This window comes from Phyllostomus hastatus, unplaced genomic scaffold (assembly GCF_019186645.2).
Source record: "Phyllostomus hastatus isolate PE091 unplaced genomic scaffold, TTU_PhHast_1.1 phas_contig_150, whole genome shotgun sequence".
NCBI classification, from domain to species: domain Eukaryota; kingdom Metazoa; phylum Chordata; class Mammalia; order Chiroptera; family Phyllostomidae; genus Phyllostomus; species Phyllostomus hastatus.
In genome coordinates, this window is record NW_025333611.1 from 24,713,898 (window position 1) to 24,729,159 (window position 15,262).

Genomic DNA, 15,262 nt, shown 5'->3' on the forward strand with positions numbered 1-15,262 from the left:
TTCTAATAGTTTTTTACTTAAGGAGACTTTTGCTCATTTCCAGCTTTTGACTCACCTTATCTCCCCTCCCATTTTGGATCCAATAAAATTAAGTGCAGGCGCTCTGTGTATGCTGATTCATGCTATACAACTGCCATGAACTACAATTATTAAGACTAGCTGGATGCATTTCTCAGAGAATATAATTGGGGGTCAGGGGATATGGAAATCTCTGGACCCCTTTGCAAAGGGATCCACTGTCAAGTATTAGCTTGAGGACAGGGAGCAGGCCCTACACTTCTTTGTTTCCCTAGCAGGCCAGGCTTTACATCCACTAGCCACTCAGTACATGCTCATATTGAATGAGGCTATTCGAGGTGGCAAAGAAGATATCCATTCTACTCACACTTCAGTGTCAAATCCTAAAAATGACTACAGATCTATTAGGCTAGAGGCCTATAAAGGATCAGATAATAAATGTTTTAATTTTTGTGGGGCATATAGTCTCTGTCAAAATCACTCAGCTTGGCCATACATAGTATGTAAACAAATGGGTATGGTTCTGTGCCAATAAAACTTTATTCACAACAAGAAGTAGCAGGCAGGATCTGGTCCCAGGGCCACAGTTTGCTGACCCCTGCCTTAGGCTACAACATACCAGACCCTCCCCTGCAGTTCTTTCAGATGCTCTGCCACAGCAACACTCTCTAAAGGCAAGTGTTAGAGCAGGTCTCATGGTGAAAATGACGTGATTTCAAAATCACGTAGAGCACAGGTGGCAAACACAAGGCTTGCAGGCCGAATCCGGCCCTCCACCTTGTTTTATCCGGCCCAGCACCTCGTTTCTACCCGGCAGCAGTGCCGAGCTCTCGCTTCACTGTTAAGGAGGAGTTACATTTATACAGTCCTAAAACTACATTCGGCCTTTTGAAGGCAACCATGAGGCTGATGTGGCCCCCGGTAAAAATGAGTTTGACGCCCCTGAGCTAGGACATCCCTAAAGTGCTTTTGAAAGTCTGAAGCTTCTAAAATAATTTGGACTAAAGCACCTGCTGCTCCTCAGCTGGAGTGAAACTAAACCATGAATGGGAGCATTGCTATTCAGTAGTGATTTCTTCCAAACACAAAGGTGCCCGGTGCAGCTCCAGTGGGCCTGGGAGGGCTTAACACGTGCTGTGGGGGTCTACAGGCCTTTCCGGGGTCTTCTCTCTGTTGGTGTGTACTTGTGCATTTTTTTATTTTATTTTAATCTTGTTCCAACTCAAGACAGGTTTGGAAAGACTGGAGCTAAGCCATGAGGCAGCCTTAGAAATATTAACTGAAGAGAGGCTACCAAGCAAAATAAGATCTTTTCCTCTTATGTCTCAGAAACCAGAAATGACTAGATGGTTAACGATCTCAGCTTCTGTAATGCAAGGACTTTGGACTCTGACCTAGAGTCTGCATTTACAAACTATATGATCTTGAGCAAGTCAGTTATCCTTACACAGTAATTATAAAATAGGAAAAATAATCCCTACTTCATGGGATTATTGCAAGGATTCATTGTAATTACTTTTATGCAAATCATTGAGCATAGAACAAGACCACAGTTCCTGGGTTCTAAGACACATTTTCATATGGACATGTGTCTCACAATTGATGTACCTAACAATATTGCTATTTTTTTTCTTTTCCTTCTTTTCCTGAAAGATGTTAAGAAATTGATGGCACCCTAGAATCAAGAAAATTTTGCAGTAAATAACCAATAAGATTAGCTTTTATCATTATAGCCTCTATGGTGATTTTTTTTTTGCTTTAATTCTGTTCTTATAAACAGTGTTGTACTTTTGATTTTGGGCACTAATGTAATAAGGTCAAAAAGACAGGAAACATAGCCAATCACAAATGCAGATTTAATAGTGTTAGCTCATACAGGTATTACTAATTTTCTCACACTGATCATCATTGGCTTGCTCCTACTTGAAGAATAAATCATTTTCCCCTCTAGCTGAATCTGAGCAAAGGCACATTTTCAACAAATGCCATTTACTCTTCATCTTATCAGTATAGTAACTTTTCACTTAAACTTTTATCATCCTTTTGTTTGCATGTTGTTAAATACGAAAGGTCTCATCTGTATGCAGTATAATTTAATTTTTCGGCTGGTCACATCACCTAAAATAGACTTTATCTCTCTTTACTGGTCAAATCTTGTGTCTCAAAAAACAAATTAATGATACTGCTCTAGCTTGGTTATCTTTCTTGACCTAAGGTCACAAATACATCACTTTCTAAGTATCCTCACAATGTAACTATATCCACTGATTCCTCAGAAGCCTGTACTTGGGATCATTTGGGCATTAACTTACTTTAAATTTATTGTTATCACCATCTGGAATTTTGCACCTCAGTGGTAATGGCAGCCTGTCTTGCTGCTGTTTGTTGATGTTCACGACATGCAGCCTTACATCAGGGCAGGAGGTGAAACCGAAAGCTGCACAAGTCAACTGCGGAAGTCGTGTTAGCACAGGCTGCGCCCCTTGACTCCTTCTGTCCCCTGTTTGTAATTCCCAAAGTGCTGGAAGTGAGTGTTTCTTAAGCTTCACAGTAGAAATTGATTTTAATGGACTTTAATTTTTCTTTTTTATGGAAAGTTTGTTGATGAGATCATGAAAATCATCTTTACATTTTTTAAATATTGGCATGTTGAAAGTAGAATTAGTCTTGGAGGAAGATACGTAGCTGGACTTAAATTGACATGATTCATGCAAATGATCAGCCAAGAAGAAAAGCAAATCTTTGAACAGACAGAGGAGCACTGTGACCGAGAATCCCACTCTCAGTAACAGTGGGTCGCGGAATCGGAGGACTGGGCCTCCCACTCACTAGATACCTCCGCAGCCCACAGTCTCCTCATTTCATCATGAGGGTAATAATAGTGTGATATTAATGTATGATATTTAAGGTGAATACAGTAGTCCCCTTGGGCGTGGTTTTGCTTCCTGTGGTTTCATTTACCACAGTCAACCATGGTCTGAAAATATTAAATAGAAAATTTCAGAAATAAACAAATTACAAGTTTTAAATTGGTATAGCCCCTGGTGGGAATGTAAACTGATGCAGCTTTATAGAAAATGGCATGAAGGTTCCTTAAAAAATTAAGAAGAGAACTATACCATATGACCCAGCAACCTCTCTTCTGGGTATGTACATGAAAATTTTGAAAAGACTTATTTGTAAAAATACATGTACCCCTATATTCATTGCAGCATTATTCATAATAGTCAAGACATGAAAACAACCTAAGTGTCTTTAAACCAATGATGTGTTCTTTTTCTTAAATCAGGAGAAGAATGGAAAACAAATCCCATATAACCAGAGAAACCAACTTCTGTGGTATAAAATAACGGTTAGTGTAACCATGTAGTTTTGTTTCAACTTTTTTTCTTTGCAAAGAAAACTATTCCATATACAAAGAGTATGCCAACAATCCAAGAAGGAGGCACTGATATATAAGACCATTCCTTATCAGTATAAAAGTAGGGGACACATACACAGTTGACAGGAACTCGATCTTATAGATGCAGGGACTGCAGTCCGGGGGCAGAGGGAAGGTAATTTTCTTAGGATCACAATTTGCTGATGACAGATGGGATGGACAAGTTCTTTCGACTCCAGGTCAGTGGTCTTTCCACAAGGATGCTCCACTAGTGTTTATTTAGACAGGAAAGTATAGACATCGGCTACATTTGGGGGTAACACGGAAGCATGATGAGGTATTTAATTGGAGTGAAGTGAAGAGGAGTGCCTGGCAGGGCCAAACCACCTAGTCATACTAGGAGGAGTTTGCACAGCAGTGATAATGATCGGAGAGAGGCTAGTTCACGCACACGGCACAAGATAGCATCCCAGAAATATGGACAAGGAAATGTAGTGTTTGTTTTCCTGGCATGCCCAGCGTATGGTCTGGTTTACATTAACAGTATTACTAGAGTTAACTCCAAAGACACAAGGTGATAAAAAACAGATGGTCCAGCCCTCACTATGTTCTAGACACATTCCCTCAGGATTTCCTTGTAACATAAGGATTAAGAAGTAAGATATAAAATGTCTATATACATTATTGTAAATCAGTGCCTTTAGACTCCTTTTACCTGCTGAAATAGAAAATACTCAGGGGTCCTTGGAGTACCACATTACCAGCCAGATCTTTCCCAGTCCTCCGTACCCTGCCCACCCTGGCAGTTCCACACACTGGGCTGTGCGACAACATTAGCTGCCCACTTGCAGCTCCGCAGACCACAGCTCGACAGTGTCCTGCCCCGAGGAGATTCATTTTCAATTATTATAGTGATGATGACTTTTTAAAATGGATGTCCATTCAAAAGCCTTTAAACAACAATTCCATTGTTCAATTAGTTTCTACAGTTAGACTCTCCAGTAAACAGAGGTTTCAGAGACACTCTGAGTGTAGGCCCAAGGATGAGCAGTGAACTTTTAGGAGCTTAAAGTTAGTGCCGAGTTATGCAGAATGCCCTTTTCTCATTCAAGGAATAGTTACTAAGCCCATCAGGCAATGAATTCAAATAAGGGGATAACAGTTCAAATGAGGTATGGTTGGTTCCTGCTTTCTTGGAGGCTTCTGTCAAGTGGAGCAGGCAGACAAGCAACAACCTGGAAAGGGCTATCCTGGAGGAGTCTGCGCAGATCTTCTGTGAGAGAACAGAGCATCCATCATTGGGACCATCTGGAGAAGTCCTCCACCAGGTGCTTAAATAAGACTTTGTTAAGTTCTGAAGATCATCTGTCAGTGGAAAACCCTTCAGAGTGTGGTGAGCTGCTGTGTGTATGGTACTCAAGATGAAGGGCCTAGGACTGTAGGCAAAGACCAGGTTATAGATGTGGGGACACCACAGGTGACTACATTAAGGACTCAGGAGGAAAAAAAGTTGGTCGCAGAATTTGTTACATAGTTTGGCCTTAAGGTCCCACCTAGTCCGAGGATGGATGGGTTTTATTTTTAAAGTAGTTGTCAGCTTTTCCTGATGGTGAGATTTCACATAAAAATCCAGATGTCTGGCCTTGGAAAATTGGAGGAGCTGTTTCTCATGTGGTAGCAGCTGGCGGAAGCTGTACCACGGTGGCTGCCACAGTCGGAACATCGTAGGAGTTGGTTCTCTCTCGTCTTCTCCTCACTTCCTAGTCTCATACTATTTATCGTCTGACTCTGAATCTATGTCATCCCTTAAGATTCCTATCCCCTGGTTAGTTTCAATAAAATGCTAATCTAGGTATTGCTGTGGAAGGATTTGCAGGTATAATTCAAGGTCCTTGCCCCTCAATCTTCAGAAACAGAGGTTACCTAGGTGGGCCTGATCTACCTGCCTGAGCTGGAGAGGTAATTGAGGTGCCCTTGCTGCAACAAAGACTGAGGGGAATGTCGAGTGAGAGGGAATGCAAGTGGTCTGTAGGAGCAAAGGTCAGACTCTAGCTGACAGCCAATAAGAAAACAGGGACCTCAGTCTGACAGTCATAAGGAACTGGTTCCTGCCAGCAACCTGAATGCTCTTGGAAGTAGGTGCTCCAGAACCTTCAGATAAGAGCCCAGCCAGCCTACACCTTGATTTGGGCCTGGGAATAGAAACCTTGAGCTGAGTCCAGCAAAAGCCACCCAAACACTTGGCCAGCAGAAGAATTATAGGAAAAATGGATTTTGTTTACACCACTAAATGTGTGATAACTAGTTATGCAGCAATAGGAAATGAATGCATGGACTTCGAAATCAGACAAATATGGGTTTGCATCCAGAATCTCTCTATCTGGATATCCTACAGAAAGTTCCTTAAACTTCTTTCCTCATCAGTAAAATGTGGATATGAATACACTCGCCCCATAACGTTGTTGTGAGTATTAACTGAGGTTACATATTGTAGAACAATTAGCCTGGTACATAGTAAGTGCTCAGTATATATTAGCTCCCAATAAACATTTCAGTTTTCTGGGTATCTTCAGTAAAAACAGAATTTTAAAAAATTCTTAAAAGGCAGATCATCCAAGTGGAGAAGATGCCAAATTGTTTGCATGTTGTCATAGAGACCAAACCTGTTCGTTACAATACTTTGTCACTGTTTGTCTATTGTGGGAGTATTATTACTATTATTATTTTTTGCCACAGAGACCCTAAGATCTTGCACTGCCAGCCTTTTGCAGGATGAAAAATCCTACTTGAAGAAAGGCAGAAAACCTGGGTTCATGTTTCCAGGCCTGTAAATAGTCAAGAGACCTTAGGAGTATTCTTCCTTTTTTCCGGGCTTCATTTTTCTCATCTGTACAATGAACACAGGCTTGCTAAGGTCCCCAGGAGCCTCCTTAGTCTCCTCTCTTGAAAAGTTATAAGTGAAAAAATAATGCTGCCTGTGCCTTTGAAAGCTGCTCTGGGGCACAGAGGCGAGTACCCAAGTCTTCGTTTTCCCTGGAGGTTGTTATCTTCTCCTTCACTCACACTTCTCCAGGGTTTTAAGAGCCGAGGAGAGCCGTGGTGAATGCCAGAGTAATCCTGCTTTCAAAAAGACTTCTAGAATTTGCCAAACTTTCATTAAGCGAGATTCTCATTACCCTGTACACCGTAAAAATTACTTGCAGAATTAGAAGAGAATTAAGGCAAGATAATTATGAATATCTGCATCTTGTTACTTGGTATTCTTCATACATTATGAAATCCATCTTCACAATTATCAGTCCTCAGTAAGCCTTACTTACCAGGTATTATTTTCAGCTAAAGCACAGTGATGAAAAATGCCAACTCTGCACTGGGGAGACGTTTTATAGATGAAAACATCGGCATTTGGGACCATTTATGCTGCTTTCTAATTCTGAATGATTGCCGGTGTTTATGTTGATTCAGCAAAGCCCTTTGGAGACCTGTTTGAAAAGGCACATGCTCCCTAAATAGGAAGAGAAGCCACTCTGCTTGCTCTCTGGAACAAAAGGAGGAGCAAAGAAGAAGTCATTAGTGACCTCAACTTTCTGCCTCATGTGAGCTACCATGGGAGTCTATGCATAAAAAACCCACAGAGGAGATGGGAAATAGCTTGTTTTCAAAACTGCTACTGGCTGTGTACTCTTGGGCAAGTTATTTGACCTCCCTGGGCCTCCAGTGGGTGTGAAGTAAAAGAGTAGACTTTCCCTCTAATTATTCCTTCTCAATATTTCCTCCTCATTGCTAGAGTATAAGAAAATTCACCTATATTATTTTTCTCAATGTAAAAGGATCCCATTTGTCATGGTTGACAACTATCAGCCAGTATTGGGGTTCAGGGTGGCACACCCAGCACTCAGCAGTTCTGTGGGGGTAATTCAGTCTGGGGAATTTGGAGAAGGGCCTCCTGCTGTTCAGTCCATTATGGTGCCAATGCACTATCGTTGGCCTCATGGACCATTTCCGAAGTGAGCTGCTCCTCTACTCAGGGCATCCATGCTCTCAGCCTGGCCAGCTCCCAGAACTTGCATCCTGGCTCCCCACATCACAGAACAGGGGCTCAGGACCCTGCCCTGCCTCTTTCCATGTGTGACTGTGATCTCTGTCACTCCACACCCCCGCCCACTTCAGATCTCTGAGAACCCGCCTCTTTCCTCTGGTCATACTACTTCTCCCTCCTCCAACTTTGCAGACTTCCCGCCTCAAGTTAAGCAGCTCCAGATTTCAGTAAGCCTAGGTTAGGGGCCACAGTGGGCTCGAGCATCACGACAAGTGCAACAAACACTCAGCCTTGGGGGATGCAAGGTGAACTGGGAAGGGCTGTAGTGAATGAAGTGGTGAACACATGTCCATCTAAAGAAGAAAGTTGCTACTCAGTTTCAGGTGATTTATGTCACATGGATAAAAAACTGTAGATTTTCCAATGTTTCAGAGAAGCAGAAATCTAGATTGTTTTTTTCCAGGTAAAATTTCCTGACTCTAAAATGTTGGTGCAATTGAAAAATAAAAAGAGCAAACAGACTACATCTGAAGACAGCCAGTTTCTGACAGTATTACTTTGCTGGGGCTGCCATAACATATGCCACAAATCGGGTGGCTTAACAGCAGGAATTGCTTGTCTCACAGTCGCTGTTGGCAGGGTCGGTGTTTCTGAGGGCTGTGAGGGAAGGAGCTCTCCCGGGCCTCTCTCCTTTCTTTATAGTGGGCAGTCTTCATGTTCTCTATATCTTTCTATCATCTGCCCTCTCTGTGTGTCTGTGTCCAAATGTCCACATTTTATAAGGACATAAGTCATCCTGCATTAGAGTCTACCCTAATGACCTCATCTGAACTTCACTGATTCCAAATTCCCTATTTGGAATTTACAGATTCCTTATTTCTGAGGAACTGGGGGATTAGGACTATAACCTGTGATTTATGAAGGGATGTAATTTAACCTATAACAGTGGTCTCAGCCCAGACTTTGAGAAAACAAGTTACTACTTCTCTCCATCCACAGAAGACTCAGTCTTCAGTCCACAGAGGAGTCACTGATGGCGGGGAGGTGGGGTGGAGAATGACCAAGAGGAAGGCAAACATCATGCATTCTTTGTAAACTAGAAGCCACAGTCCATTTCTCGTTCAGATTATCTACTTGGCATGGTGTCTAGCAGATAATAGGTTCTCTATAAATACTTGTTGAATTAGGATGAGTTGAAGTTGATCAGACTTGGGCAGAGAAAAGAAGGAGAGGAGGGGATGCCGAGGTGAAAAGACGTATTTGGAGATCCCTGGCAAGAGCTGAAGGAAGTCCATTCTTCATAGTAGGACAGGAGCTCAGCTAGTTTTCAGTGACCATCCAGTATATCTGCTATGGCTCGGGTGTTTTCTTGGCTTAGAGGAAACATAGAATACATTCTAGTAGAGTGTAACAGGTTTGAGCCTAGATAGAATTTGGGGCTAAAGAGTTTGAAAGGTTTAATTGATCTACACTGAACAAAAAAGCAAATCACATAATTCACAATGAGTTATCAGTGCTGTAAACCTGCATGCCCCTTTCCTTCTCTTTTTGTCTCCTACTGTTTGCTTATTGAAATGTTGGCAGAGTAGGTCATTTGTCCTCTGATAATGAATGCATGGACTTTGGAGACAAACTGATGCCCATCGGCCCTCTCCCCTTATTTGCTCTGTGCCCTTGTCCAAGATAGCAAGCTTCTCCGAGTCGCAAAGTTCTCATTTGTAAAGGATAAGTTGTGCAAATAGTAGGGTCACTTTGATTGGATTCCAGTCCCCATCACAGGACAGAATGATAGTACTTCATTCCTTTTTAGAGAAATCTTCCTTTAGCACTTTTTCAATCAATTTATCGATTTTGTTTTTTTCCTCTTGAGTTGATTTTGTATTATGAAGTATGGTCAGTTACCAGCCGACACTGGCTTTAGTACAAAAGAAGAACAAAGCACTTTATTTGCTGATGCAACTGGGAAGCCAAGCATGGTTGTTCCCAGGAGCTCAGATAATATCATCAGAGTTCTGTCTTCCTCTTTCCATCTCTCAACTCAGACCCTATTTGGTTTATTCTCAGAAGACTCTTTTTTTGTAGTGGGAAAAGGATTATCAATAAATAGCTCCATGCTCACAAAAATCTTAGGGCTTTGAATTTAGAACTAGAAATAAAAATCCCCGTTTATGGCTATAGAATTTTTTTTAAAGTACAGAAGACTTTGACTGATGGAGCTGGAACCACATTTCCGCTCCTGAACTCACTACTGTGTCCCAGAGGTGTCAGTATCCTGACTGGCTAAGCCTGAGATACAAGCCAGGAGCTGGAGGAAGTGGCTAGCTCTTGACTCCTACACAGGTGGAGTGGGTAAGGAATGAGTCCTCCAAAGAAAGGAATGCTGGAAGATGGGAATATAGCCTCTGGAGTAGACAAAGGCCACTGGCTTGATTCAAGTTATTTATTAAATCTTTTAATTTTTCAACCAGTGTTTATTTCAGCCTTCTAAGTAAATCTGCTCATAAACATTGATATTTTAGCTGGTTATACATAGAAGACTGGAAAAAATTACAAGCTCCAAAAATGAATAACTATGGCTTGCTTAAAACAAATGGTGCATGTGTGTATACATACCACACATAGCACACACATGTGACCTACCACTGGGATTTTATTCATGAAGAACCCACAGAGGAGATGGGAAACACACTTTGTTTTCAAAACTGACTGTGTACTCTTGGGCAAGTTTGTCGGACCTCTCTGAGCCTCATTTGTGTAAAGTGGGTATGAAGTAAGGGAGTAGAGCCTCCCACCAATTACCTAAGGCTTTCACTGTGTATGTCATTATGTCCACATACTTTAAGGTGGCTGCCATGGCTCTTCCAAAGATGTTATAAAATATGACCCCATGTAGTTTGGGTTCAGAAGGACATGGGAGCTAATGTCCTTCCTGTGGAAGGAAAAAAATTAAAATAAAGAGCAAAAAATTGCATGTTCTGCCGGGTGAATGTATATCTACAAGTCTGGGCAGGACTAAGGATCTCCTTGGGACAAGACCCCGCTACAGGAACAGGGCCTCGGCACCAGCAGCTGGAGCCAGCCCCAGGTCTCTGCGTGGAGAGATGTCGTCCCTCAAATTTACCCTCCTGCCCCACCTCCCCTGGGTGAAATGTGAATCTTTGAAACAACAGAGCAGCTGTGAGTAAAATGTTTCAAACAATGGTTGCTCCAGTGACATCGCATCCATCTATCCCGCAGAAAGCAAATCAAGGCAGAGAAAGCCATCCTTTCTCCAAGAGACATGGCACAGTGCGTTCCAGAGCCTATGTCATGGAGCCCCATGGGGCAGAGGGAGGCCCTGTGGTACTCGGAGGAGCAGCAGTGGTCCTGGGCAGGGCAGGGCACCACAGTACCCACAGAGCCCTGGGAGTGCCAGGGAGAGGCTGTGATGGTGGGGGACCATCTCCCAACCCCCTTAGCTGCCGTGTACAGAGCAATTTAGCTCTGCCCTGACTCCTCCAGCCTAACCTCCCCTCCTCCACCTCTTAAAGTTGTCTTCAAATTTTTTACCATTAAACTAAATATGATGGATGATGTTATCAATCAAAAGACTCTGAAGTTAGAGGGATTGACCCTCCATCCTGGGGTAGAGGTAGTGAAGAGTGTGAAGAGGTAGTGAAGAGAGCACTCATGTGTATAATTGTTTTCTTCACACACATATACAGAAAAGATAGAATGGGTATACACCAAGAGGTTAACTATGGTCTGTAGTTGTATCTGGTTGGTGAGATTATAAGTATTTTTTTTCTTTTTGTTCCCTTTTGTCTTTTTCCTTTTCTTTCTGGGAAGGCTTATCTGCATTTTCTAAATTTGCTATAATTAATTTTATTTGCCTTTCTATGAACAAAATCCATTGATTAAAACATAAAGAAACAAAAACTTCTCCATCTGTTCTTAAGCTCCATTTTAGAAGGTGGCTCCTTGGTGGAGCTTTCCTTGCTTTTCCTCCTCCTACACCGCCCATGCAATAAATAATGAGGAGTGCTTAATCGCCTGAACTGGGGCAGCTCCACCACCCCGGCAGGCACCGATTTAGCCCTTGCCAAATGCTGCTTGTCTGTTCAAGGTACCCAGCCTGGGGCCTGAAATTAGTCCCATAATGATTCCAACTTTTTTAATTCAATTAAATTTAATAACTTTTGATTGAACATCGAAGTGCAATGCTGGGCTATGGCCATTTGATATACAAAGGTATAGTTAATGGTCTTAGCAGGAGGGCCTGAAATAAATTGAAGTATGAGCCCACCTTCCTCATTTAAGCTGCCCTGGTGCTCCCAGCTTCTGTCCAACCCCACCCCCATTCACAGGGGCCCCAGCCCCTCCCCTGAGCGAGGTCTCCATGCCGTGTTCACTGCCTGTCCTTTCGAGCACATTCATTCTGTCTCTCCTACAGAGGTTGGGAGCTGACATGCCATGGGGAGTGCAAAATAATTTATCAGGAAAAGGGAAGAAGATAATAGAAATGTAACTTACATTTACTTTCCACCTAAAACAGAAGGGAAGGGAAGCTTTACCAGGGTTTCATAGTCATTGGCACACCACTCTAACCAGGTACGCAGGAAATGGATTGCCAGTGCTCACGCCCACACAGCCAGCCTCGTCTGCCTCGGATCTCAGTCAGTATGTGATGGAACCGGCCCAGGGTGCATCAGGGACGCTTTCTTTAAAACAAGCATACCTTACCATCACTTAAAAAGTTACCATTCCTAAAAAGGTAATTTGATATGTCTTCAAATAATAACACAACACAGGGAGCATTTGAAGAGGAAGGAGTAAGGGAAAATGTCGAGAGTTAGCTTATATCTCTCTCCGCACCATTTTTCAATTAGAATCATGAAACTTTTCCAGAAGCTACATAAATTTGTGCTAATAATTATAAGAATTTAACACACTTTACTATTATATATAATTATTATAATAATTTAACAATTATAACACTTTAGGGTTATGTTCTTAAAAATCAAATATATTCCATTTTCAGTGTTCAGTAGTTATGTTAGTTTATATTTAATACTTTGGTTATTTTTGAATAATACTTTATCTGTAAATTTATGTTTAAATCATGTTGGCTTTTATTTAAATTTTTATGAATTTGCTTTAATTTGTTGCTTTTAAACATATTTATACCTTTGTATATTCACAAGATGGTGAATATTTAGTTTTCCAACATTTTTATATTTTGAATTTTGAACATACGAATTAAAAAAATGCCTATGTGACTATCTGTGCTTTTATAATACACAAAATAAGTACCAAAATGCTTTACTGTCCTTTTGAATTTTTGTAATATTTTGAAGCATTGACTAATACAGTGTGAACTTATCACAATTAGGAAGATTTTAAAACATGGGGTATTTTAACTTTACCACATTTATTGAATGTTTCAAGTTTTTAATGTTTTATAATGAAAGCAATATATTAATATTAGTTCATTCAGAAAATTTGTAAATAGATGCATATATTGATATATTCAAGGTAGGTATTTGATAAGTTTTTACCAATGGAGAGTATAATAATTTTAAAAAGCTTGGAGATTTATTTGCTGTAAAAAACTGACATATTTATGTTGTCAGTTTTTTGTTGTTTTTTTTTAAGAAAAGCTAGCATTCAGCAAATAAACATAATCAAAACTATCAAAAGATCTGAAAAAAATATTTTGGAAGACTTCTATAATTCTTAAATTTATCTCCATACTTCTTCCTGCTTAAAGCTGACCCCAGCTTCCTTCTCTCCATAATACTAGTTAGACCCAAGGGAAGGCTTTGACTGCTTCCATTTCTCATGGCATCTTGTGGCACATTCATGCAGGTCATTACTGGAAAGGGAAAAATAAGAAAATACTTACTGGTTTTTATTCAGAAGATGTTTCAACTGTATCTGTCTGAATAGTCTTCCCTGAATATCTATCTGCTCTATGAGGTCATTTGGCTGAAGGCTTCCCTCTGTCACAGGGTGCAACAAATAAAGCTATCAGAAAAAAAGATAGAACCAATCCAAACACTCATTGCTCTGTGTTGCCTTAAACAAAGACAACAGGGAGAGTCTGTATTCCTAAAGAATAAAGCATTACCGTGCCTTGGGGAATGTCTCTTTGTAGATGGAAAAAGGCTGATTGCTGGCATCAGGTACAAATGAGTTAAGCCTCAAGGGCCAAGAATTTATCATATACATGAAGTCCAGCACTATCTTTACCTACATTAAATTTGTAACTTCAGAGAGACTTCAGGTCACTGAAGGGAAGAGAGTAGTACAGTTGCACTGGCAACCCTGGATATTGTGCTGAATCCCATCCCACTGGTCTTGAGCCACTGGGCAAATAGGAATGGTAGTCTTGATTGTCAGTTCTAACCATATTTCTTTATATTGTTGATTCACAAACATCGTCTCCATCTTTTCCGTGAATGCCTTCCTCAGATAGGACTCACACTTAGACCACATGTAAATTTGGATAATGATTCCTTGAGTGTTGACAGAGAATTTGGCACAGTGCCCTGAAAAAGCAATGGAACTGTAGGAGACTGCTTTTATCCTTAGCATGGATCCAATCTAGACATGACAAGGAACATGCCTTCCAAGAAACTTTACTAAAACTTTGCTGGAGAGATACCATTGATGAGAAATATGACATGTGACTGGAATATATTAGGTAACTTACTCAACCTCATAATCGAAAGCATTTGGCATTTGGTTGAAATAGAACACCATGGAGGAAGTTAGTTTGTTCCTCTACACAAATCCTTTAAAGTCACAGTCACCTATACCTGCAAAAATATTCCCAACAAAGACCATATGTTATTAGACACTTTAATTGTAACTTAATTTGTTTTAAATTTAAGAGTCTTTGAAGAATGGTGAGAGGGTATACGGGAGAGGTTAATGGGGAAAAAAGTACAAATAAGAAAGCAATTAACTAAGATATTTTAAAGTATGCAGTGAATTTGATTCACAAATGTTCTACTGTCCCCATGCTAATGGCTCGTGATTCCCATGGATGTAGAATCTATTCTCCAATAGTGTCTGATAAGTTGAATTGACCATAGATGAATCTCAGTTTCTGCAGATTGTGATATTTATGACTTGTTCTCATATAATTTTCTATCCAGAAGGTAAGGTGGAACTGAGTGTAGATAACTATCATTTCAAAAGCACGTGACACTTACATACCAGTGCATTTGCATTAGCCTCATTTATCATGTCTCCATGTTGTGTGTTTCAGATGCTTTGACATCTTAGAGCCTTGCTATCTCTGGCAAGACTGCCTCTCCCAGGGTGAGCTAATTCCTAAAGATAGCCAGTAACTTTTCTGTGAATGTGCCTTTCATATGCAAACCAACCAAAACAAAGCCCATCCCCATAACCACCAACTTCCTTCAGCTCTTATATTCCAGGCCACTATTTCCCTGCCGTAATCATCCCAGTGCTGGATACCAGACCACTAGAAACAGCCCCTATTCTCCAGAACGCGCTGAATTATTCAGACTAGCCTATTCAAAACCTGCTTACTCTGTCTTGCCAATTTCTTCCTAAACAAACAGCAGTAAAGGCTCTTCCCACAATATTCCCCACTCCCTTTGCCTCCTGATCAACCCTGCTGGTTTCCCCTGTTGACAAAAAAGAGACCACCTACTAAACCTGACAAGCTCAGAGGGGGCCTGCATGGAAGGTCTTACAAACTCAGAAACCTAATGGAACCACAGAGAATGGTATGAAATGAAAACTCTCTGGACTTCTGGCCAAGATGGAGGCATAGGTAGACACACTGTGCCTCCTCTCACAACCAAAAT